Genomic DNA, 24,774 nt, shown 5'->3' with positions numbered 1-24,774 from the left:
TAAATATTATATACCTCAAGAAATAGCTCATTTGGTTTGATCTAATATCCTCATGATGATTAGCGATGTCTAGTGCTGGGCAGGGCCCCAGGTATTAACTACTTCATTCAGAGTTTTACTCTGTAAGACAGACATTTCTGAGAGTAACAAGGTAGGGCATAGTTAGCAAGCTCTGGAAGCCCAAGGAACGTTTCCTTTTCCACTTGCTCATAGCATTCTCGAGCAAATAAGCAATCAAAGCCTTGGAGCTTTCCTGTCTTCTAGACTAAATACACCTCTCCATTTGTCTTTCCTTATGTGGAAACAATCCATCTCTTGCTCCAGTTTTCTGAACTCCCCTTGACTATAAGACTCACTTTGAAGGTCTCTGTGTACAAGATGCACAGCCCACTCCTTAATTAAGAATGATGAAGGAATCCTTAATGATGTAGGGTGGGTCACTGGAACGAAAGATCATCCGTGGGCATTTCGCTTTCAAATGCACGTTAACATTTTCACTGGTTCAGATAATTATGCATTTTGGCTAACCACACAAGTATTTACTTAAGGCCAGACTCGAGAGTGGAAATGTTTAAAAAGCCAAAGTAAGTATCTTGGGTCCTAACGAAAGGCAGTGAGAGAGATCATGATCAGTAGGAGACTGCTTTTCTTTACATTGGTGGACTGGAGCAAACACTATCAAAAATGGTGTAAGTAATTCCTTTTACAGAAATAAACAAATAAAAGCTGAAAATGAAAAAGAAATAAGAAAGGTAGCTTTTCTTCATTAAACTTTATTATTTAAATCATTTGATCATTTGAAGAACTAAAAACAAACAAACAAATAAACCCTTGTTGACAACTTAAATACGTTCAAAATCCAAATGGACTTATTACACAATATGATTCTTTCTACAGCTACTTATGTCCTCAGTGCCATAAGCCCTCCTTTCTTCTGTTCATCAGTACCAAGTGTCTGAGAATTGACTGTATAATGTCCTCGGGGAGCTGATTAAGGACCACCCTACCCTTGCTGAAAAAAATGAGTGTGGGCACAATGTCATGAACAAGGACAAGGGAGACGGGATCCCTTCCTACCAGTCTATGTCAAGAGACACTTTGGACAGTACACAAGACTTTAGATATTTAATTTTCTTCTTTTGAGGGAACCAAGGTGGGTAGAGGTCTTTGCCTCCCCCCCCACTTACATTATTGCCTCAAGTTCACTGAATGCTGAAGACGTATTTTGAGATCCATTTATTTTGTAGATTTCTTGAACTCAGTCCATGTTCTTTTTGCAATATTTCTTTAGGACAGTTGAGACAGAGAAAGGAAAGAAAAAGGGAAAAAAAATCCACATTTGGGTGACTAACCGAGCACACACTGGATCCTTTGATAGGTGGCGAGGAGAGTCTCTTCAGAGCCAAGTTGCCTACAATTTTGAAAAGTAAAAGAAACAAGAAGGTATTTCCGTGGAACTGTTGGTTTATAATTAATTTAGACCCATTAACCTTATATGGGAAAACAACAAAATTACCCCCACAGCATCCCCATTCTCCCGTGGAAGCGCTTCCAAGATAAATGTTACTCCTTGATACTGTACCATGAAATACATTTCTAAGAAACCCTTGGCGCCTCGGCCTTGAATTGCCAACACCGTCTGCTGAAGTAAGTCTTCAATGAAACCACACAGGTACAGCCGCAGGAAAAACAGCGATGGCCCCAGAGAGTGTTTTCCAGCCAGTCAGTGGAATATATTCACATTTTTCTCAGAAGCCAAGAGATGTTGGGCATGGTGTCCACAGCGTATGGATTTCTCCCAGGATTTCAGAGACACTCCTAATAATAGGGCCTTGTGACCTGTGGCTGATTTTGTCACCCTATGTCTTCTGCTTGTCTCTACGTCGGTATCCCCCCTCATATTCAGTGTGGTACCTTATACAACTTGGAACAGCACATTTCTGCAAAACAAGCTACAGAAGTGTGCACATTTCAGGGTGGGTCTCTGAGCATCTGTCTTCTTCCCACTTTATATTAATAGTTAAAGAAAATATTGAATAAGGCTGATTTTATTAGGATTGACTTTTTGAAGAACTGGGAATTCAGTGAAGAGCTGGCTTACAACAGCTGGAATTATACAGAAAAACAGTGTAAAGTCTAGAAGACCTACGCAGATGTTGCTGATAAGAAGAAGAGCTACAGGAAATTCATAGCTGCCGAGAGAGGGAGAATTATTTTCCTCTAAGAACGAGTTCTTGCATAGCCTACCCAATACCAAGTGGTCAAACCTGGACTTGTGTACATATAAGCAATATTAAATGGACACAGTATATGTTCTGTGTGTGTGTGCATGCAATAATAATTAGTGAAGAGGACAGGCAAGAAGTCTGAAAAGGAGCCATGAGAGGAGTTGAAGCGTGGTAGGAGTGGTGTCGGTGCAGCGCACATGTATAAATGTCTCAAAACTTAAATTTAAAAAGAGCTCACTTCATAGGATTTCCTCAGACTAAATAAAGTTCCTGTCTTCTGACAGCTGATACCGATGTCTGCCTCATTTGAAACCACCCTTGAGCATCCAATGACAGAGCAGATCAGCCTTAGCTCTCCCAAGTATTTCAACACTAAAGTCAATCTTGTGGGACTTCCCATTTCTGCCTCTCTTTGTCTGCCTGTCTGCCCGCCTGCCTGTTTATCTGTCTGCCTCTGTCTCTGTCTATCTCCTTCTCCCTCCCTCTACTCGGTGTGTGTGTGTGTGTGTGTGTGTCTGTCTGTCTGTGTGTGTGTGTCTGTGTGTGTGTGTGTGTGTGCTAATCTCTCAGCAAAGTAAAGACCATATGAACTACAAGTCTCCTACTCATCTCAGCTTCCCCCTCTCAGTTCTTTCCAAGTTTCAAGTTTCTGAGTGCGGGAACTGTCAGATCTCACTTCTGGCTCTTACTTGCCATGTCGTTGTGTTTCAGATCATCAGTCTCTCAGAGCACTTTAGTCCTTCAAATTCCTTGTTTGTTTCTCTTCACTGAGGTCATAGGAACCTCCTTAGTAAAGCTTTTCCTGACCCATGCAGCCAGTCTGTTCTTCATCTTGTAACCATGGCTTCGCGATTCTTTAACATTCTTATTAATAGAAATATTTCATTCATGGGTACCAATTCTTAGTACCCCTCTTTCAACCCAACTGAAGTGCAAGCTACTGAATGAGTCATAGTGTTCTCTATTGTCTCACCGAACCTGATGAGAAATCGCCATGACCGTTAAAATCCACTACATTTGTTCCCGTTCACCAGTTTCCCTCAATGAAGATATAAATTGTGAGCCGTCTTAGCAAATGATAGCAAACCTTAAAGGGTGCTACCATCTGTCTACAGACTAATAGCCAATAGGAAAATCACCTTTGCATTCACAGAGTAGTTCAGGCTATAGGCACCTCATGTAGTGGGCTGCACCAGGAGGTCACACACAGAAATAGCCTGGTTGCAAAACTATCAAAATTAGGTACCACGGTTTCTTTCATCTATGGCTCCTGTTGATAGTGCGTATGCACAGAGGACTACAGTACTCCTGGGATCATTGGCAAGCAACTGGGCCATGTGAAAGACCCTTCTGTGCCGCCTTTCCTGAGTGTCAATCTTTAATTTAGAAGAAAAGAAAATTACAGCTCTTTTATTTGGCTGTATTAAAATTTATGGAGCAGGGTGGTTTCCAGGCTGCTGTTCCTGCCGGGCACTGCTCTGATGATGTATGCTTGTGACATGTCACCAGCGTAGACGGGCTCCGATGATCCATTGCAGCAACAAGTCATTTGTCATACATCCCTGCCTGGATAGCTGCCCTGGTCTGAGCCTCTCCTGCACACTCCTGCAGGGAGCCCTGGCTCAAAACAAGTTCCATGTTCTTGTGCTCCCATGGGCTTCGCTGTACCCATGTGTTTCTTTTTACCATTTGTGGGAAAAAGGAGTAACAATGGTCGGTAGCAAATTCTGGTGGGGTATCCTTAGACTTCGAATGCGCTGAGGCCCATCCGCGATGATAATGAATAGAGGGTGCTTAGTTTTGGAATATCTCAGGACTCTAAGAAGTCACCCTTAGTCAGGCATTCTTCTGAAGGGTTTGCATGTTTTAACTGTTAAATCTACTGTGAGTCCTGGAATGGGGCTGATATTCTTGCTCACTTTAAAGATGGGAAAAATGTGGCACAGAGAGGTTTATTTCTCATTATCACCCAGATAAAAGTCAGAAAAAAAAGCAGGGCCCAGGCCTAGGAAGCTGACATTGGAAGCCCTTGTTCTCACTGCTTCTTACATAATCTTTACTGGTTCTTCTCAAAGGTAGAGGTATCAGGATGAAGTGCCATGGTACTCCCAAGACCAACTAAATACTGAGATACAGTTCAGACATTCTATTCGATAATCATAATGTTGTTATCGATGAACACAATTACCAAAACTCAAATTCTCTGGTACATATCAAGTGCATTGCTAGTGCTTTTAGTGTTCTAGTCTCAAAGGGGCAATGGCCTTTTCCCTTTTGTTTCAAATGAATACATGGAGACATGCTTAAAAATGTTGTTCTCACTTGAAAAGAGGATAGAGAAGGAAGACCCAATAAGAGGAGCTACTGAACATTCATTAGGTGACCAAGAGTGACTTTAATAGAAAAGCTGAAAAGTCACTTAATGCACATAAAATAAGTGAATGAGGACTCTATAGAAATATCACTGCATCAGAATAGAGCGTGCCTTTCGTCACAATAAAAATATAAGTCTGTGTGTTTCTCAGTGTGTATATAGGCATATCTCTTAATAACATTTTTAGAACTAAAAGTATAGCCGAAAATATATTTCTATACCAAGAAGGAAAGAATATGATAGAGAAAGAGGAGGAGGGGTATAGGAGGTAGGAATGAAATAAAAAGAAGAAGAAAAATCACTAATTATTAGAGTTTATAAGCCATTCCACACGCCATGAAAGAGATGATGGGATTTTGAGTGTCTCTCATAAATACTTCTGCAGCACACAAGATGAACTGGGAGGAATGGAACAAAGACTTTCCCCCCATTGTTGGTGATTTCACTACTTTAAATAACTGTAATATATTAATTTTCAATTGATATATGTATGAGTAGGAGTGGAGAGCAGGATCAATAGTTAATACCTGATGCTCACAGGTCCCTGTCTCTAACTCCAGAGGATTCAAGCACTCTTCCACCTCCGTAAATATCTGTCTCACACATTGTAAGTACTCACAGCCACACACATACACACAAATGAAAGAAAGAGTATATCTTTTAAAAAGAAATGTGTAAATAAAGATATGTATGCCCCTCTTTCTTAGACATAAGATCAGTACAATCTTTCAATATTACCCCATGATCGTGTTAATTAAAATATTTTCATAAGAAATACATTTAATTTAAAGTTATTCATACAAAAACACAAAAATACTTAAGGAAAAAAAGCATGACTGAGCCAATGAATAACAAGAGATTCATTTGATAAATAGTGGGCTATTCTTTATTTATATGGTCATAATTCTAAGCTCATAATTTAAAATTTGACAAAAATATTATACCAAAATTTTAATTACAAACTACTAAATACTTATTTTTAAATTTTTATGAAAAGAAATTTAAATGACTTTCTGAAAATACCTGAGTGTATTAACAACATTAAAGAAGAAAGAGTGGAGAGGCCTAATAGAATAAATATTCAAAATTCATACATATTTTTTCTACTAATTGTTGTATTCAAATGGTTTCTGTAGCAGACTAGTACATGGATTTTTCCTGCTAAGTCAAGAATTATTAAGTTTTACAATGAATACATTTGAACATCTCTAAAATTTAATTCTGCCCACTCTTCCCAAATTTTTGTTTATGAAATTTTAGCCAACTGTCTTAAATCAGCTCCTCCTTCTATTGCGTTACTACTAAATCCATGGTTTGCTTTTGTTGTTATTTTTCTTCCCTAAACACTTCCTATCCATAGTTTAATTACTCAGATCGTACTCACACACTAGGATGGAACACAGATTGTTAACTCTTCCACAGAGGCCTTCCAAGCACTGAGTAGATTGTTTTAAACAATTCTATATACTTCCCCAAGTGGTTCTGAGGCCAGTTACAGTTGAGTCTCTGAAAGAAAAAGATCTGCCCTCAAATGGGGCTTCACTTTCCAGTGTGTGGTTCAGGGAGGAAAGAGAACACTCAGCAGAGCAGGGCACACCCACCTCCCTTGTCTCCTCCTTTTCCTGCTCCTCCTCCTCCTCCTCCTCTTCCTCCTCCTCCTCCTCCTGTTCCTCCTTCTCCTCCTTCTCCTCCTCCTCCTGCTCCTCCTGCTCCTGCTCCTCCTCCTCCTGTTCCTCCTTCTCCTCCTGCTCCTCCTTCTCCTCCTTCGTCTTCGTCTTCTTCATATGTGTCTGTCATTGTTGCTTCCACCACCGCTGTTTACTGATTGCAGACTCCAACTGCTTCAGCGCCAAAAAAGTGGATGCAATATCAGCAGCGATCAATGAGGTTCCCTGCTTTTAACCCAGATTGGTGCTGATGACCATCCAGCTTAATAGACTGAGCAGCTGCTGAGATACCTATGGTTGGGTTAACTCAGACCCCAGTGTGAAATCCAACTTAATATACCTCTTTTAACTATGTATACATAATATATAATGTATATAAAATGCATGAGATAATAATCCTTTAAATATGCATATATTTAAGTATATATATTATGTATAAATATATATGCACATGCACACTATATATTCTATAGTTTCTGTTTCTTTTACTTAATATATATACTATAAATTGTTAAATATTTTTAATTTTCAGTACAAATAAAGAACCTCTGAAAGTTAACTGAGGAGGCTGGAGAATACAGGTACTTCTTAATAGTTACAGCCATGTAGGAAGCAATGTAGACTGTGGAGCTGAAGAGAAAAGTTGCTGATTTCAATAACTTTGAAACTAAGTTGAACCTATAAGGTTTGGGTAAGGTAACAAAAAGCCTTGAAATTAGCTCAACATGTCAGCTTATATCACAAAGTCGAAAAGAAAGGTCACAAGAGCAAACTAAATTATTTACTAAACAAATAATTGCTGGAGAATACCATATTATAGCACTTTGTCCTTGAGATCATGGACTGTACCTATCCACCCTTTGTGGGCTTTTGTTTGTTTGTTTGCTTTGGGGCTTTTTTTGTTGTTGTTTCTGGTTTTGGGTTTGGTTTTTTTTTTCGATTTTTTAAATTTCTGTAGGTTACAGTACAGGCTGAGGGAAGAGGAGCAACTTCACCATAGAGAAATTGGATAACACAGCCTACCACTGGTCGTTAAAGTTAAATTTAACCCCATTTTAAAATCAGATTATTTTGTATTTTGATGTCTAGTTTCTTGAGTTCTGTGTATATTTTGGAGACCAGCCCTCGGTCAAATGTGGGACTGGTGAAGTTCTTTTCCCATTCTGCAGGCTGCTGTTTGTCTTGTTGACCGTGTCCTCTGCCTTACAGAAGCTTCCCATTTTCAGGAGATCCCATTTATTAATTGTTGCTCTCAGTGTCTGTGCTACTGGAGTTATATTTAAGAAGTCATCTCCTGTGCTCATGCATTCAAGGCTACTTCCCGTTTTGAATGTGGGTGAGAGTTGTGTGACGTGATCTGTTGTGGGGGTGCCCTGGCATGGGACCAGGACTTATTCTCAGTGTATGAACTGGCTTTCTGGAACCCATTTCCTGTGCTGGGACACTTTGCTTCAACCTTGATACGTGATGGAAGGGCTGGTCCTGTTCAATTTAGTATGCCAGACTTGGTTGAATTCCCAAGGGAGGCCTTACCCTCTTTGAGGCATGGATGGGGGTGAGTTGGAGAGGAAGGGGAGCAGGAGAAGGAGAGGGAGGAGAAACTGGGGATGGTATGTAAAATGAAAATAAATTTGAATAAAAGATTTAAAAAGTTAAAATCAACAGTGATAAATGGTTTCACAAACCGCTCTTAATATGATGACATAAGTTAGCCAAGGAGGTCAGAAGCTAACTGAAGGTTCCATAGATTTGCTCGCATAACTGACACAAGGATACATTCCCAGAAGGTTTAGAGATTGCGAAAGGGTATTTCTATGCTTTTCTTTCCAAAAAAACTGGAACAATCTTAATCTAATAATAATAATAACACATGCAAAGCAAACAAAAATTCAAAATTGAATTGAAGGGCAGTTATGAAGCACCAGCATGGGATAGTCAAAGCTATCTAGGTCCTCGGGGACATGTCTGCCATTGCCAAGAGGAGCCTCGTGTTGTAACTATAGACAGAGATTCACAGCACACAGAGGGAAACCCAGCATCATGGAACCACTAAATCCAGGGTGGTGATATTGGCTGGACACCTGAGAAGTGGACTACTGTATCCTACAAAAGTTGACTGGTAATTTGAACGCATTTCAGTGGGTGGGGGGTAGCTCCTTTCACAGTACCGAGCACTGGTTTTTAGTCCTCTGCCTGCCACTGTGTGGTGGGAAGGTGACAATTTCACACCCCGAACTTCTCAAACGGAATTTTCTGAACGGAGGAAAAGCCTACTTTTAATATCTCCAGTGCTGAAACACTCCAAAGGCCAGACATTCCTCCAAGCTGTTCCCAGAGGACAACTCTTTAATTGCAGCCTGAGCACCAAGGCCAGCAATCAATAAGATAGTTCTCCCTCTGCCTTTGACAGAGGAAACTCCAGGCTGACACCAGCCAGTCTGGAATCAGCTGTTTCTCTGCCTTTGATCTCCTCGGTGCTGGCTGTCTAAACTCCCTGGGCATCTGCTTAGGCTGAGATACAGGCCACGTCATGCTGATAACCCCTCCAAGGCCCATTGTGGCCATTGTATATGAGGAGGGGGATCACCAGTCAAAGTGACTGGTTACAACCCCTTCTAAACTGCGGGAGGCCTTTTTGATTCGGTGCAGATGATAATGAGAGTCTAATTGAGTGATTAACTACCCTGGCTCACTTAGAGGTTTTAATGACACCTCCACACTGAGGTCTGCATTGCCCAGCAGGTCTCCAGTTTGTAACTGTATGGCCATGATATTTGCAATTATAAGCCTTTCCTTTAACCAGCGGGGATTTAACAAATGGACTTGGTTAATCACTGCTAGATGGTCAGTCCTCACATCTGACTCGATGGCAACACATATATACATACATATAAGAGCAAAATGGGATTCTTAACTCAGGCCATTCCACGTCTAGAATAAGATATAAGTTAGGGAATGCATTTCTGACGAATCATGGATGATTTGCAGTATATGAAGACCGCTGAGAAGCTCGATTGCATAGAGATGTGTAGAATAGGAACTGAGTTTTAAGGGTTGCCATGCATGGAATCCAGGGAAGCAATGAAAGTCTGTCCAGATATACTGTCTTTAATTAACTAGGTCTGAAGGGCCTATTAATGCAATGTTAAAAGGAACCAGTCTCAGCGGGTCCTCACAGTGGGAACTGGATCCAGGGCTTTCAATTTACAAGGTCTTATTACAAAAGTGCCCTGCTGTTCTGGTCCTGTGCTTTCTGCCTGGGAGCAATTTAATGATCTTCTTTGGAGCAGAAATGGTCAGAGAGAAAATGTTCAGGGTTATGTGGTGGCCACAAAATACCTGGCAGAATTTACATTGGTCACCAGACGCTTTCTTTTCATATCTAAGTAGAGCAAGGACAATAACATCAATAGGTTTGGCTTGAAAAACCCTAACTGAACAAAGTGGTAATCCCTCTGTGAACGTTGGTTGTTCATATTAGGTTGATACTGAGCAGGGAGCTAACACAGGAGACACCAACATTCAGGGCCATGAAAACTGAGAAAGGAGAAGGATAAAAATTAAAAGAAAAAAAGCCGTAAGGATAAGAATTGGTTTTTGGCTTAAAACCCCTTTAATTATTCTTTTTCACTTTCTGAACATCATTCAAGAAATATTTATATTTATTTATCATGCCCTGTTCCTTGAATATGTATGCTGGGGAAACAGTTTTCCACAGAGCACTTGTGAGAAAGTCATGAATTTATACATTAAAAAATCATTCATTCTTTAATAAAATGTTAATGCTTGACTACAAAGTAACATTTATTATGATGTTAAGTGCACTGTACACTCAATGTCTTTTTCCTCCAGATGAATGATGTAGGAGGATAAAAACCAAATCAAAACAAAAACAAAAAACCAAAAAAACTGAATCTCTGTATAAACTCAGGTAAGAATATTTACTCGAAGTTTGCTAATCTGGTTAATGCAGACCTTGTTAAAAACCATAGCCAAAAGTAATTAAGAAATACTGTAATAGTAATGCAAAATCCAGTCCCAAACCAAGACAGCAGGAATTTGTACACATCATCAGGGAATCATGAAAGACAATTTTTTTTCTAATTCTTTTCTAATGGAAGTGAAGCACCCTGGGAGATTTTGATAGCACCTGTGTTAAGTTTAGGGTATAATTACAGAGGAGCAAGTTCTGAACCTGCAATAAACTCTGGGCTCTGTTGGAGTTTATGTGTGTGCTTGATTTTTAAATACAGACTCTTGACAGTGCAAAACTTTCCTTCTACTGGTTTAAAAGACATTGACCGCCAAAGGATTTATCATAAATAGGTGGCCTAAGAGTGGCAGAATGTGACATTTTCAGTCGCCAAACCAACTCTCCAGTAGGGTTTTGTCATATCTTAGAGCAACATTGTAGAATAACAGGAAGGTAGGTAGACCAAATGGCTGTTTACACACTGGGACTCAAGGGAACCCCGTGAGACCTTGGCTCCCCGTTCTTATCTGGTCTGCACTTTCATCACTGGACTCATTCTTTCTTCCCGGGAAAGTGAAAACATCGCAGGCATGTCACGGAAGCAGCCTAAACAACTCCGAGATTGCCCCAATCTCGCCCTTACTCACGTCAAGCCGGCTGGGCTCTGGGTGAAGTTCTGCAATAAAAGACGAAGACCACTGATCCCGGAGCGTTCTTCTCATAAAGCTGTGAACAAACAGCTCCAGGCGTCTTAACATTTTCCTCCACGATTCACTCAAGAAATGTCTGCCTACAAAGACATCCAACCCCATCCACACTTCTAAGGGTGATATCGTAGTGGGAGGTCAAGCAAGCTGAATGCATTCAGCTGGACATTGTCAGATCTTTATTTGGAATAATTAAGAAACAACACATATTCTATAAAAAAGGAAAGATGGGAAAGAAAATGGATTTTCTGGAAATAGTCACTATGCCCTTCTTGCTGGAGAGACAACAGGTGTTTCTTAGCACGCAATCATTTGCATCAAGATACCTCTAAACACGTGCATACACACAAGTCCTTTATCGGGGCAACTGAAAAATCTTAATCTATATTGGGTTAGGCACAAAAGGTCAACATTATTGACTCTGTAATTCTTTGGATACAGACTTTTAATAAGGAGCCACGCAGGGAACATTGGCTTTTATGGTTATCAGGTTCTGAAGCAAACAAACAAAGCATAAATTATGACAGTAATATGCTGCAAATCACCATGGAGTTGCAGGGAGAAACTATCCAAGTTATCTGATTTCCACTTACTTTTTTATAAAAGCTAGTGTTTATTCCGGATTTGATTGCATTTGCCATTTGATGATGTTAATGACATACCTTTACAGATGACCTCACAAGGCAATCTCCCTATCATATATGCCTCATCTGCTCCATATACTTACATATGATAAATTTAACATCTATATAGGATTTCCTAAAAAATGAATTATAATGAAAACGAAGTCATGGAATCAATAAGATTTGTAGTGTAACTCATAAAACACATATTTGAAAATAAAGCATATTTTTAAACGTTTTATACTTAAAAGTTTTATACTTCAATGGTGACTTTACATATTTTGTTTAATTGCTTTATTTATTCACTTATTAAAAATCCAACCAGGTTGAGGCATTTTTCATCAATCCAGTGAAAGGTAAAATTTGTCATGCTTCTCAATGAAAAGAAGTAAGTACTCAACTGGGGCTACTGTGGTGGCTTAGTACTTAAGAGCACTTGCTTCCCTTCCAGAGGACCCAAGATCAATTGTTAGCATCTTGCAACCTCCTGTAACTCCAGATCCAGGTGAGCTGGTCACGTCTTCTGGCCCCTTTAGGCACTGATTTCATGTGCATAAAACCTCAATCAGGCATACACACATAGCCATAATTTAAATAAGTAAATATTATAAGTACTCATTTGATCTGGTATAAAGCCTTCGTCTCATGTTTGGTTCGAGCATATTACCTCATTAGCCAAATAATAGGAGCAAGTAAATGAAACATTTTTTTTCTTGTAAAAGCACAAATGAGAAGGCCTTATAAGGAACACACAGAGAAGCATACATAGACACATAAATATACACATACAAACACACAGCACATGATTTACAGCATGCAGTCACATACTGACACAACCTGTGATGTCAATGTACATAGAAATCTCATTTTTAAACAGACATGTAGGACCAGTAAGGTGGTTTCGCAGGTAAAGACATTTACCATGAAGTCTAGTGAGCTAATTTGGATCCCTCGGACCCACTTGGCAGAAGGAGGGAATCTTCTCTTGCAAATACCAGCCTTCTCTCCACCACACAAATGTAATTATTTTTAAACAATGTATTTTTGGTGAGTTTTTGGCATGTGAATGTGCTCCTTTTATGTGTTCACAGAAAATACAACTGACAAAAAATAACCACTTAAATAATTCTGTTATATACACATAGATACCACATACACAAAAATGATAAAAATCTAAATATAAACCAATGGCCAAAATGTGTCAAAGAGCAATAGACATGGATAATTTAAATAAAAAAAAAGAAATTAAAACGTAAAATCCTTTTTTATACGAAAGGAGATAGCTTTTAGTTGTTTTTGTACCTATGAAGTCACAAGTTGTTGCAGTCTTATCCAATAACAGTCTAGAAAGATCCTTGATCTTAAATTTTACAAATGATGACATAGGAACCCTAGGAGGCAGCATCTTGGTTACTGTTACCACAAGTGATGGCTTAGCCCACATTGACAACCAAATTTCCTCCATATACCATGTGATCTTTCTGTTCTCAATAGACTACCCAAACTTTAACTTAAATATGAGTGGGGATAGTGTGGAAAGAAAATACACTGCTTCTTTGGAAGAAAGATGTACCAGTTCAGCAGCAAGGTTGTTATTGATTGAATTGGAATTTGGCACAATGTGGGTTGTTTTATTTTGCTGGGAGCATTCCTCTGTAACCTGACGATTCATTAATTTGAAGTGCTGGCCTTTTGCCTCTTTCCAAGGCCATTTTAGATGCAAATTGTACTCTAGACATCATTTTTAAGTGACAGGGAAATCTCTGGAGATAACAAGAACCACTCTGTTAAATTTATGGATCATTTTCCTTCTGTAATCCTTCTTGATGGATAACTCGGTTCCCAGCCAGGGTTTGAATTTTAGACTTGATAAAGCATCAGATCAAACTGCTGGGTACTAAATCAATATAAACGATGGCTTAATCAACTGTCCTACTCCCTTCCACTACCTTCCCACAGAATTCCACCAGACTTCTGTGGAACTGGGTCAGCAAGAGACAGACCCCCCTGACAGGCCATTTGTAGACATGGCAGGAACAGGAAGGATGCTTGTGGAGTCACGAGTTTTCATCTCCATCTTAAGGTTCTTCATGCTCCCTGCAGCAGATCTAAAAGGCTCAAATTATGAAGACTTAATTTTGAGAAGAAGTAGAGAATGAGCTGTGAAGGAAATGGAGATGCGAAGGGAACATATATATTCATACTCACATGTGTGTTGACATATGTGTGTGCAGTGCACGTGCCCATATTTTTGTGCACACAAGTGGAGGCCCCAAATTGGCATCCTAGTGTTTTCTTCAGTGACTCTACATCTATGTATCAACAGAGGATCTCTGATCTCTGTAGCCAGTTTGCTCAGGCATCCCTTGCCTCCCTCCACCTTCAGGGCTAGGATTTGGTGAGTTACTGCAATCACACACCTTTTATATGCAATCTGGAATTGTGAACTCAAGCCCTCATGTTTGCAAACCAAACTTTTTTCCTGTAGGCCATCTCTTCAATCCCAAGGAAATCTCTGCTGCCATTGGATAATTATTCTTTTGTCATGCTTTGTCTTATTACATTTCTATCGCATATAGATAGTAAATTAAGTCCCAGTAAAGAAGACATGTAGCCAAGATAATTCATATCTGCAAAGCAAGTATCTTATCTATCCAGGTCCATGAAAAAAAAGCTAATGCTGCTTTTGCTTTTCTTCTCTGGTATGTGAGAAAATTGATCATTATCCCTCCACAATTATGTTAGAAGTCAAATTCTAAAGTATGAAGAAAACAATCAGAGTTTGATGTGGGGTGACCTTCTGTATGCTGCGAATATGTTTTATTGCTATTGGTTAATAAAGAAGCTGCTTTTGGCCAATGGAGTAAAGCCAGGCTGAAATATATGTATATGGAGAGAGAGAGAGAGAGAGAGAGAGAGAGAGAGAGAGAGAGAGAGAGAGAGAGAGAGAGAGAGAGAGAGAGAGAGAGAGAGAGAGAGAGAGAGGAAGAGAGAGGAAGAGAGAGAGAGAGTAGGTGGAGTCAGAAAGAAGCCATGTAGCCCCAAAAGAAACAGACTCCAGATGCTGGAGGGAACTTTACCCAGTAAGCCGCAGCCACATGATGATACACAGATTATTGGAGATGGGTTAGTTTAGGCTGTAAGAGCTAGCTAAAATTATGCTTAAGCTATTGGCCAAACAGTATTATAAATAATATAGTTTCTGTGTGATTATTTTGAGTAAGGGCAGTTGGGAAAAGAAATAGCAGCCTCCTCAAATAGAACTAGAGGAGGAAAAAGGCAGGGTTAGAGAGATGCCATGTAGCTACCAAATGAGAAAGAAGTCAGAACCTTACTGTAAGCCACAGCCTCATGGTGATTGATATACAGATAAATAGAAATGGGTTAATGTAAGAAATAAGAGTTAGCTAGTAATATGCCTGAGTTGTTGGCCAAACAGTGTTGTAATTAATATAATTACTGTGTGATTATTATGGTCTGGGTGTCTGGGAAACGAAACAGCAGTCTCCATTTACAAGGGAAGAGAAACAGAAACAATAAAACTACATACTGAGAAAAGAAAAGGTGTGGCTTCTTCAGCCTGCATCTTAGAAGAGGATATCACACAGTATCTGGCTGAAAATGAATCCACCATGGGCAAGAGGACACTTTTTCCTCCTATTCAGTGTTTTATTGCATCCTCTATTTGGTGTGATTTAATTTTTCCAAAGCTACCTATTTCAAGTGCGTTCCAGGGAGCAGCAGCAGAACCAGCTTTGTGAGGTTTTGAAAACCACAGAACCTCAGGTCTGGTTCTGAACCTACTGAGGAACTCCAGGTTTTGATGAAAATTTGTTACTGTTGTTGGCATCCCCTGAAGGTTTTGAAGCGTGGCATAGTTAAATAGAGCAGCAACAACAACACAAACAAGATGTGCAAGCCCGGCATGAAATATAACTCCGGAGCTTGAGAGGCAGGGACAGGATAACTAAGATTTCATGACAGGGGTTAAGAGTTCAGACAGGTACTGTTATAGTCCAAATGAGACTGTATGAATAAAAACACAGCAAAACCAAGCAACCAACGAAACATATACATACACAGTCAAACCAACCCAAACCGGTTCAAAACAACAAATGAAAAAAAGGAATCAGGGCAGCATAAATCATGTATACATACAAGTAACAAACATTTCACAAAGTGAGCTCAGTATGCACATATATTCTTTTTATTTAATACATTATTTAATATATATTAAAGCAAAAGCGGTCATAAATTTTTGAGAAAGTATGAACAGGAGTGCATTAGATGGATTTGGGGTGGATACTAGAAAAGAGGAAACAATGTGGTTGCAGTTTAATTTCATAAAATGTTTTTAAATGCACTCAATGAGGGGAGGGCGTCTCATGATTTTTGGACTTTTGTTCCAGGCAGGCCAAGGTTAAGTTAGGGCCAGATGGAAGAAAAAGACATTCTACAATAATAACAACTTTTCAAATCAACTTTCAAACTGTAGCTATGTGTGTATCAGTCATGTTCTTAGCCATAAATAGATGGATCGAGCCCCCTGTGTGTGTATGTGTGTGTGTGTGTGTGAGAGAGAGAGAGAGAGAGAGAGAGACTTCCTAACAATCACAGAGAAACTTCATATCTCACTAAATAAATTCCCAGTGTCTTTAGCATGAAACCAGCAACATTTTCTCTAACTAGTTTAAGAATCTCCAAGGTAGCCAGAAATGCAGAGTCTGTACCCTCAGGTAAGAGTCTGAGATGATATTGGAGGATGATTAATAAAAGGCTACATGTCATCCTCATCTGGACAACTTCCTCAGATTTCCATCAGTGACAAAACACTTAGTAGGATGGAATTTGTTACAGGAGAGGGAAAAAAAGCCTTCCCAAACCAGAATTGAACATTTTAGTTTAGGTTACATTAAATCCTGCCTAAATGGAAGGCTTTATGAAAACAAGTTTTATTTTTCGTCCTTTTTAGGGAATGTATTTATGTAGCTACAAAGAACTTTGTGGCCAAGTGGGAGTTTGCTTAGCAAACCAAAAGCTTGCTCTAAAACCCAAGTTCCTTTTTTTAGGGTATTTTAAATAAATTACTGAATAAACAAATATTTACTCACAGCCAATTGCTACTGTAGCAAAGAGAAATGATAGGTCTTTCTATAATAATTTTTAGATTTTTGTGTATACACTGCTCCATTTCAAACCCAGGGAAAATACCTGTGATTATAGATACAAACTGGTTTCCCTAAAGCTTGAAAAATATTTTCCATCAAATTATTACCCATACCTAAATTTAGAGAGCAAATGATCTAATTTTTTTACTTTGAAGGTAAAAGGGGCAATGTTAATGTAAGGGAATATAAATTAGTCAGACTCAGAATGAAGTCAGATTTCTGAAGAGTGGTTAAAAAATAAAGATGAGGTGCTGGAGCGATTGCTCAGTGATTAAGATCATTGTCTGCTCGTCCAAAAGACCCAAGTTCAATTTCCAGCACTCACACGGTGTCTCACAAACTTCTTTATCTCCAGTTCTAGGGGATGCAACAGGATCATCCATATCCACCAGGCATGCAAGTGGTACACAGACATACTTGCAGATAAAAAACACTTGTCATATTATTAAGCTTAATTTGAGAAAATAATACTGAGAAGGTTGCTGTGAAAATGTAGTAGTTTAACCAATATTGTATTTTTCAGGGTAAAGATGAAGACCATATCCTTTGGGGAGGTTAAATAATCCTATTAACGATATAGACTACCAAACTTTAAAAACCAGAAGGAAACAACTTGTCTTTAAGTTTCCGGTATTTGGATGTTTGTATGGTCTTTTTCTTTGTGATTTTCTCCCATATCCATGGTCAAGTAGCAGAATAAAGTTTAAAAATATTTTATATGAAAGTATCTGAACAATAACATTCATTTAAAAACAATCCAAAATATGGAAAGTAATATTTTTTGTAGTTTCAAATATAGGGGTATAGAAATGAAACAGGATAAAATTATTGACAAACACCTAATGACAGAAAGAGAGAGATTAGTTTAAATCAAGTGATGAATAACCATTGAGTTTGTGTTTTTAGCATCTTTTGGAGGACCAGAGGTTGGTATTGCAGTGTGCATAGAACTTTGTAGTAAAAGAGACTACCAGTCTGCAGAAGGACCCTCGGAAGCAAAGTCTCTCTTTGGTTTTGACCTTCTCTTATCCTTTTTTTCTCCACTCCGCAGTGTTTCCTCCTCTGAAGCAAACCACTGACACAAGAGTTCCCTCTATTCAAAGCCAGTCTAAAGGATGAGAACCCCTCTCTTCCAAAACAAACCACAAAACCTGAGAGGTCACCTCTCAGGTGAAAACCAGAGGCACCCAGCTTCTTCATACCTGAGGGGAAGGAGTGCTATGAGGAGAGACCAAGAACTTTGAAAGCCACCAGGGATTCCTCTTCAGTCTTGTAACAATAAAAAACAAACCATATAAAAAAATTCAAACCATATTACATTTCTATACTGTTGCCATTCTTCGCCAGACCTAAACAGAAAAAACAAACAAACAAAAAAACCCAATTGGACTATGGGTCTCAATTTCTGAAAGTTCCATGGTTACATAAACTTGGGTTACACAAATCTGTTATGCATTTCTCTTATTAACCTGCCTTTCACTTGACCCTAATGAGTGAGGGAATGACTACCCTTTTCCTTTGCTACTCATGGAAGGGTTTATTTTGTTCCCTGTTCCTTAAATTTCCCTTTACTCTTATAAGAAAATGAAATTTGTCTCTAAATTTGTTATAACAGTGCTGAGAGGATTAATTTTTTTGCTGATTATTCCTAATAAGAAAATAAATTAATATTGAAAATTGTCCAAAAATCCTCTTCAATACAAAAAGTGTAGAGGCTGTGATAAGAATAAACAGAAATAAAATCTTCAGATTAAAAGTACTGGAGACAAGCTGGGTGGTAGAGGCACACACCTTTAATCTCAGCACTTGGGAAGCAAAGGCAGGCAGATCTCTGTGAGTTCAAAGTCAGCCTGGTCTACAAGGGTAAATTCCAGGACAGCCTCCAAAGCTACAGAGAAACTCTGTCTCCAGAAAGCAAAACTAAAAGAAAAGTATTGGACACAAGGATTCATCACTTTGAAAAAGTCAAGAACACAAGTATTCCCAGACAAGGTGAATTCACCTGGAAATATAGAATTAGGATTTGTGGTGGAGGGTGCTAGAGAGAGAAATCAAAGTTTCTGAGGCAAGACTCCACACAGGGGTAAAAAGGGGCTTCTCTTTTTACCAGGCTGTCTTTAGCAATGGTAATCTCAGAAGAGAAAATTAAAGTTGATGAAATGCTCTCGGGATGAGCAAGTTTATATATATTGCAAATAGTGGAGCCGAGTGCTACCTTTTAATTATTCCTGAGCAAATGTGAGTAACCACCAAGGGAGCGCACAAAGCACTGATGTCATGAAGGTCAGCTAGTAACTGTGGTCAGTCTGTGCTTCATCTGACACTTAGCAGTCCCGTCTGAGCTTGGCTCAAGAGCAAATGCCCATCCCTCCTTTGGGTCCCCACACTATTGCTGGGAGAGCCCTCAGCTCCACAGACTTCTGTGTCCCCATGAGTCATGGGAAGCAGCTATGCTCCAGATATATCTTTGGCTGGTCTGGCAACTACAAGAGGTCTTTAATTTTTGAGATTATTATAAAATTATAGCATTTCTCCCTTTCCTTACCTCCCCCCAAATAGCCTCATATAACCATCCCTGCTGTCTTTCAAATTCATAGCCTTTCTTTTCTATTAAGGGTTGCTATGAGTGCTCACCCAACCACCAACCCACACTAATAACTTCATAACCAATTGGCATGATCTTCCCTGGGGAAGACTATTTCTCCCCTTCCCTGTGTTCCTTAGTTGCCTATAGTTGTTTTGTTTGTTGTGGTGGTGGTGTGTGCAGAGTTGAAGGCTCCTGATCTTTCCACATCAGCATTTATTTTGCTATTGTCTTCATTCAGCTCATATGTAGACAATCGTGTTGATCATATTGGTGAGACATTATGGGTGGAGCTTCTGACACTCTTAGGAGATACATTCTCACAGCAAAACCCCTGCACCTCCGTCTTTTACCATTTCCCCACACCCTCTTCTACAATGCTTCCTGAACTGTAGGTGCAGGCGTTATTTTGCAGAAGTATTTATACCAGCAACATTCTAAATATTTGTCCCGACGCACCAAAATCAATGTAGTACCCATCCTTCAAAAAGAAAACTTCCATTGTCAGTATCTTGAGCTCTTTACATTCTCTTTAATAAAGGGCGAGTTTGAAGCATAAGAATGAACTCTTTGTGGGCAACACGGACAACCAAAGTCGATTTCATATTGATTTTTTTCTTGTTTGTTTGCACAGTTTAATTTTAATGTGATGTGTTCAAGCTGATGGTGAAGCCAAAATAGATTTCTGTTCTAGATCATGCAGCAAAAGGTTGCATAGAAAATACAAATCCACTGAGTCTTGAGGGTTGGACCAGCCTGTGTTTTTCCTAAAAGCCTCCAAGTACGAAGCTAAGTCTTCCCCACTCCTTAGGATTTATATACCATTGGGCACACAGTCAATTTCAAGCCCAAGGAAAGCAAAACCTTGCCCCAACGTTCTGTTACCTCTGAGCTCATAATCTCCTTTTCGTTTCCAGATCCAACCATGCATAGCCAAACACATTAAGATCCTCAGCTGAGCAAAAGATTTGCATTTTGCAGTGTTCACACTGGCAAGGGGACAGTGCTGCTATAACTAGCCATTTGTCCCTCTTTCTATCCATAAAAGCAAAGACCCTGCTTTTACTAGTGTTCACACTTAGAAGAGAGTTGTTGCTTAAATAACAATTTAACCTTCTTATTATGCCAGTGGTCCTATTAAACTCAGTCTTTCCCAACATCATTAACTTGCCTGCGGGCATAAAAAATGTCTTTCTGTGTCCTTCGTCTTCCACTATGGCAAGTTTGCTCAGTCATAAAATAGGAATATGCACTGTTTATTTATTTTGAGGAATTTTTTTATAATCCTATCAGAAATATTTATTTCAGGAAACAAGTTATTTTTCTATTTTTTCTTTTTTCCTTCCTTAGTTCTTCCTCCTCTCCCTTTATCCTTTTCCTTTCTTTCTCTTCAGTTTCCTTCCTTCATTCTTTTCTTTCTTCCTCCCATCTTTTCTTTCTCATTCTATGTTTTGGTAGTCCTCCAAGTCACTTAATAATAGTATCTCAGAAAATCCTCTGCAAATAAATAATAGGTGGTTCTTCTAATTCCAAGACAATACTTAATTTCTAGGAAACTGTGAAAACAAATATGAAATAAATGTACCTCTTGTATTCATTACAATGAAAGGAAGCAGAGAGATAGCTATGAGGATCTTTCAGAATCATTCTCTAGTCTCATATTTAATAGATCATCACACCATCTGGGGGTTCTGCAGTAGGGCTTGCCTTCTCCATTTCTCGTGATGTTTCTCACTCATCTTAGGTGGGTACTTATTCCCTTGCTCTGCTAGTGATACGGAAATAGCCTTCACAAATAAGAAGTGTAACCAAAAAGATCATCTCAGGGCTTGAATTAATGTGTTCAGTAAGCAATCATTGCAGAAATAGCTCAGCTTGCTGCAGTTGTGGAGACAGGGACAACGGAATCCCACACAAAAACCCCATGATCTCCTACTCAGCGAGGTAAATGTCATCATGTCAGCCTATGGTCTCTGCCTCAAATTTCTCAGCAGAAAGAAGCCTTAAAGCTGGCTCTGATGCAATTTGTTCCTTTCCAAATATATCTAAGAAACCAATCCCCAGCTCACATATTCCGTTTCAGGTTGAGAACAATTTCATGAGGAAATGTATAGCCTGTGTTACACTTAGCATGCAAACATTCATCCCCAGAGTTGGTAGAGAGGTGTAACCTCACACTCTCGTGCCAGCCTTCTGGCGGTGGGATTCCCGTAAACAGCCAGACACTTTGAACTCAGGGGTCTCACTTTATGTCATACTAAAACAACACAGGACTGTGGAGTTCCTCCCTGCTAATCCCAAGTATACCTGCCTTGTGGGAAACAACGGGGAGAAGGAAAGCTATCATCCAAGAGAAAACCCATATTCTGTTCCGGAGACTCTTTGTAACCATTTCAAGATCTATCAATAAATGTAATATTAACGTAAATGACTATAGCCGTGTGTTTTGAGACAGAGGATCTCAGTCTGTATACCAAACTGTCCTGGAATTCATTCTGGTGATTTGCCTGCCTCAGCCCCGAGAGTGTAGGATTACAAGTATGAACCACCCACACATATAGCCTATATCACTGTTTTAATGTTTTGATGTTCATTAGGCACTCTGAGCCTTTTACGCTTTCTCCAAAGCTCCACTCTTCTCTTGCTGATCTTCACTGCAGACTGTGGATTTCTGTCTCATGCTTCTCCAACCTCTGTCTGTCTCCTGGGCCTAGAAGATTCGCTGCTCATCTGCCCTGTTATGTTTCTCTTACTAGGGGACAACTTTCCTTTAGAGTCGGTTTCTAAATTATTTTATTAATGAGATTAAGCAAACCCTCTCAGAAGGGAGCCATGGTTTTCCTGTACTATCAGTAGACTTTGTATTTCCTAAGAGCATGGTAAGTACCATTTTGATCTACTGTTGCAAAATAATTCAGATAAAAAATACCCAGCAGGCTTTTGCATTGTATTTCATCCTTTTTTGTTTTTTTTTCTTTTGAGGTTCACTACTGTTGCGGGAGCTCCTTTCGTTCCTTCAGCCAATAGCCGCTGAGATACCAGCCCATTAGGGCATGGTCTCTCTCTTTAAAAAAACCCACGGCAACTTCCCTCCACTCACTCTCTGGCTTCTGGCTCCACTTCCGGCGACTAGGCGGATGGTGATCTGTAAGTTTTTCCCCTTCAAATAAATAAACATTCTATTAACCATAATTCCAAACTGGTGTGGGATTGCTGGTGACTCACGCCTTCACACTACCAATCTGTTGCAGGAGGGCCTGCTTGTTCGTCCCAGCCGCAGGGTTAGCTTACCCTGAAATAACCACACAAAAAACTGTATTAATTAAATCAATTCTTGGTCCATCAGCTCTAGTTTCTTATTGGCTAATTCTTACATCTTAATTACCCAATTCTATTATTCTGTATATCACCAAGTGGCAGTGGTTTACTGGCTTAGTTTCGGCATGTCTTACTTAGTTTTGGCAGATCTATGGCATCTCTCGACTCTGCCTTCTTTCTCCCAGCATTCAGTTCTGTCTTCCCTGTCTACCTAAGTTTTGCCCTGTCAACAGGCCCAAAGCAGTTTCTTTATTAACCAATGAAAGCAACACAAAGACCCAAGGACCTCCTACACCACCAATCCCTAAATTTATAGGGAAATTAAAGTGTTTCAGAGCATCTGAAATAATTTAGTGAAAGAAGAAGTTGGAAGGAAGGACTCCCACCTTCTAATTCACAGCTAATTACAACATCAGAGAAAGGGGACATTTATGTTTCTATCTTAAGGCATGAAGATCACTGACAAAGAACTAGGAATTCTGCAATATGCACTTGGGGCCCTGACCAACTAATTTTTAACACCAGTACCTAAACTATTCAATATAGGAAAGCAAAAGAGTGTCTAAAACAAAAAATTGACTATCACAAATTGGCAGGGAAAAGCCAAAACTATGGATTTTTTTTAAAAAAAATATAGGAGTCTTTTGCCATATGGTTATAAAAAGCCTTCTTGGGTAAGATAATACAACCATAGTGACAAAGGAAATAATTACAATTCACTAAATGTCTAAACCATTGGCTTGGAATTATCTTAGTTTTCTTGACTTTTTAATTTTATTTTTGAGATTATAATTTAACTACAAGATGTCTCCCTTCCCCTTAACACTGATGAACTTTCTGTGTTCACATGTGTGCGCACACACACACACACACACATGTGCTTTTATAATCTTAAATATAACTGTCCATTCTACATCATTTTATTTGGATGTACATTTTTAGAGATTACCATTTGACACTGGACAACTGATTGGTGTGCTCTTTCCTGGAAAAGACCTCATCTTCCATTCCCAACTTTCCTCATTTGTTTTTAATTCCTTGTGTATGGTTGAAACCTTGAGGTTTTTCTCCCTGCCCACTTTGGCATGTCCATTGGTGCTATACTTGTTCAGCTCAAGTTTGGGCATTCCTGATTGCGATGATAAAGCAGTGTCCAAAAGCATTTATAGAGGAAAAAAAGTTTATTTCATCTTACACTTTCAGGAAATAATCCATCACCAAGAAAATTCAGGAACTCTGCTTATTTCTTGTCTTCCACGGCTTTCTCAACTTGCTATTTTTTTCTTTTGATTTTTCTAAACTGGCTTTCTTTGTAGCTTTGGAGCCTGTCTTGGAACTTACTCTGTAGACCAGGCTGGCTTCAAACTCACAGAGATCCACCTGCCTCTGCCTCTTGAGTTCTGGGATTAATGTTGTGCACCATCACTGCCTGGCTCTAGCTTGCTTTGTTATAAAGCTCAGGAACTTCTAGAAATGTGTAGCACCTCCCTCAGTGTGCTGGGCCTCTCACATCAATAGTTAAAAGTGAAAATGCTTACAGATGTGCTCAGAGGTCACTCAGATGAAGACAATTCCTCGGTTAAGGTTTTCTCTTAAAAGCTGACTTCGGTTGGTGCCATGTTGACCAAAACTAACTGGTACAGGACTATAAACTTTAACAAGCATCTCCAGATAGAAGACCTTAGTCCTTATGGGAGAAATGACTGCTTTTATCTCCTAAATGGGCATAGAATCAAATATGTAATATCAAGCATCTACGTGCTTTTTCTTATTTTCCCATAGAATAGTGTAGCTCTCAGCAACAATCAATGAAGCTTCTATTTTCAGTTGATGAAAGCCATACAGAGATTCACAGTTTGATAAAATATAGACAGTAATTGAGTGCTCAATGAGACATGAATGTCACACCCCCTACCAATGGGACAGAATGATTCTGAGATGTAGAGGATGGGGAGGACAGCTATAATTGACATATCCTCTAGGACATGGCATGACCATGAATTCTCATTAGTTGATGTTGTCTGCATAAGACCTGCACAAGATTAAGCCAGGATATTCCAACACACATGGATTCCTACTTGAGCCATTAACCTTGCATGGCAAGTCCTATTTCCACTGAGTCATTTTTCCAG

The sequence above is a fragment of the Arvicola amphibius genome, chromosome 4 (assembly GCF_903992535.2).
Source record: "Arvicola amphibius chromosome 4, mArvAmp1.2, whole genome shotgun sequence".
Lineage (NCBI taxonomy): Eukaryota > Metazoa > Chordata > Mammalia > Rodentia > Cricetidae > Arvicola > Arvicola amphibius.
The sequence above is the reverse complement of the archived record's forward strand: the minus strand, read 5'-3'. Positions refer to the sequence as shown.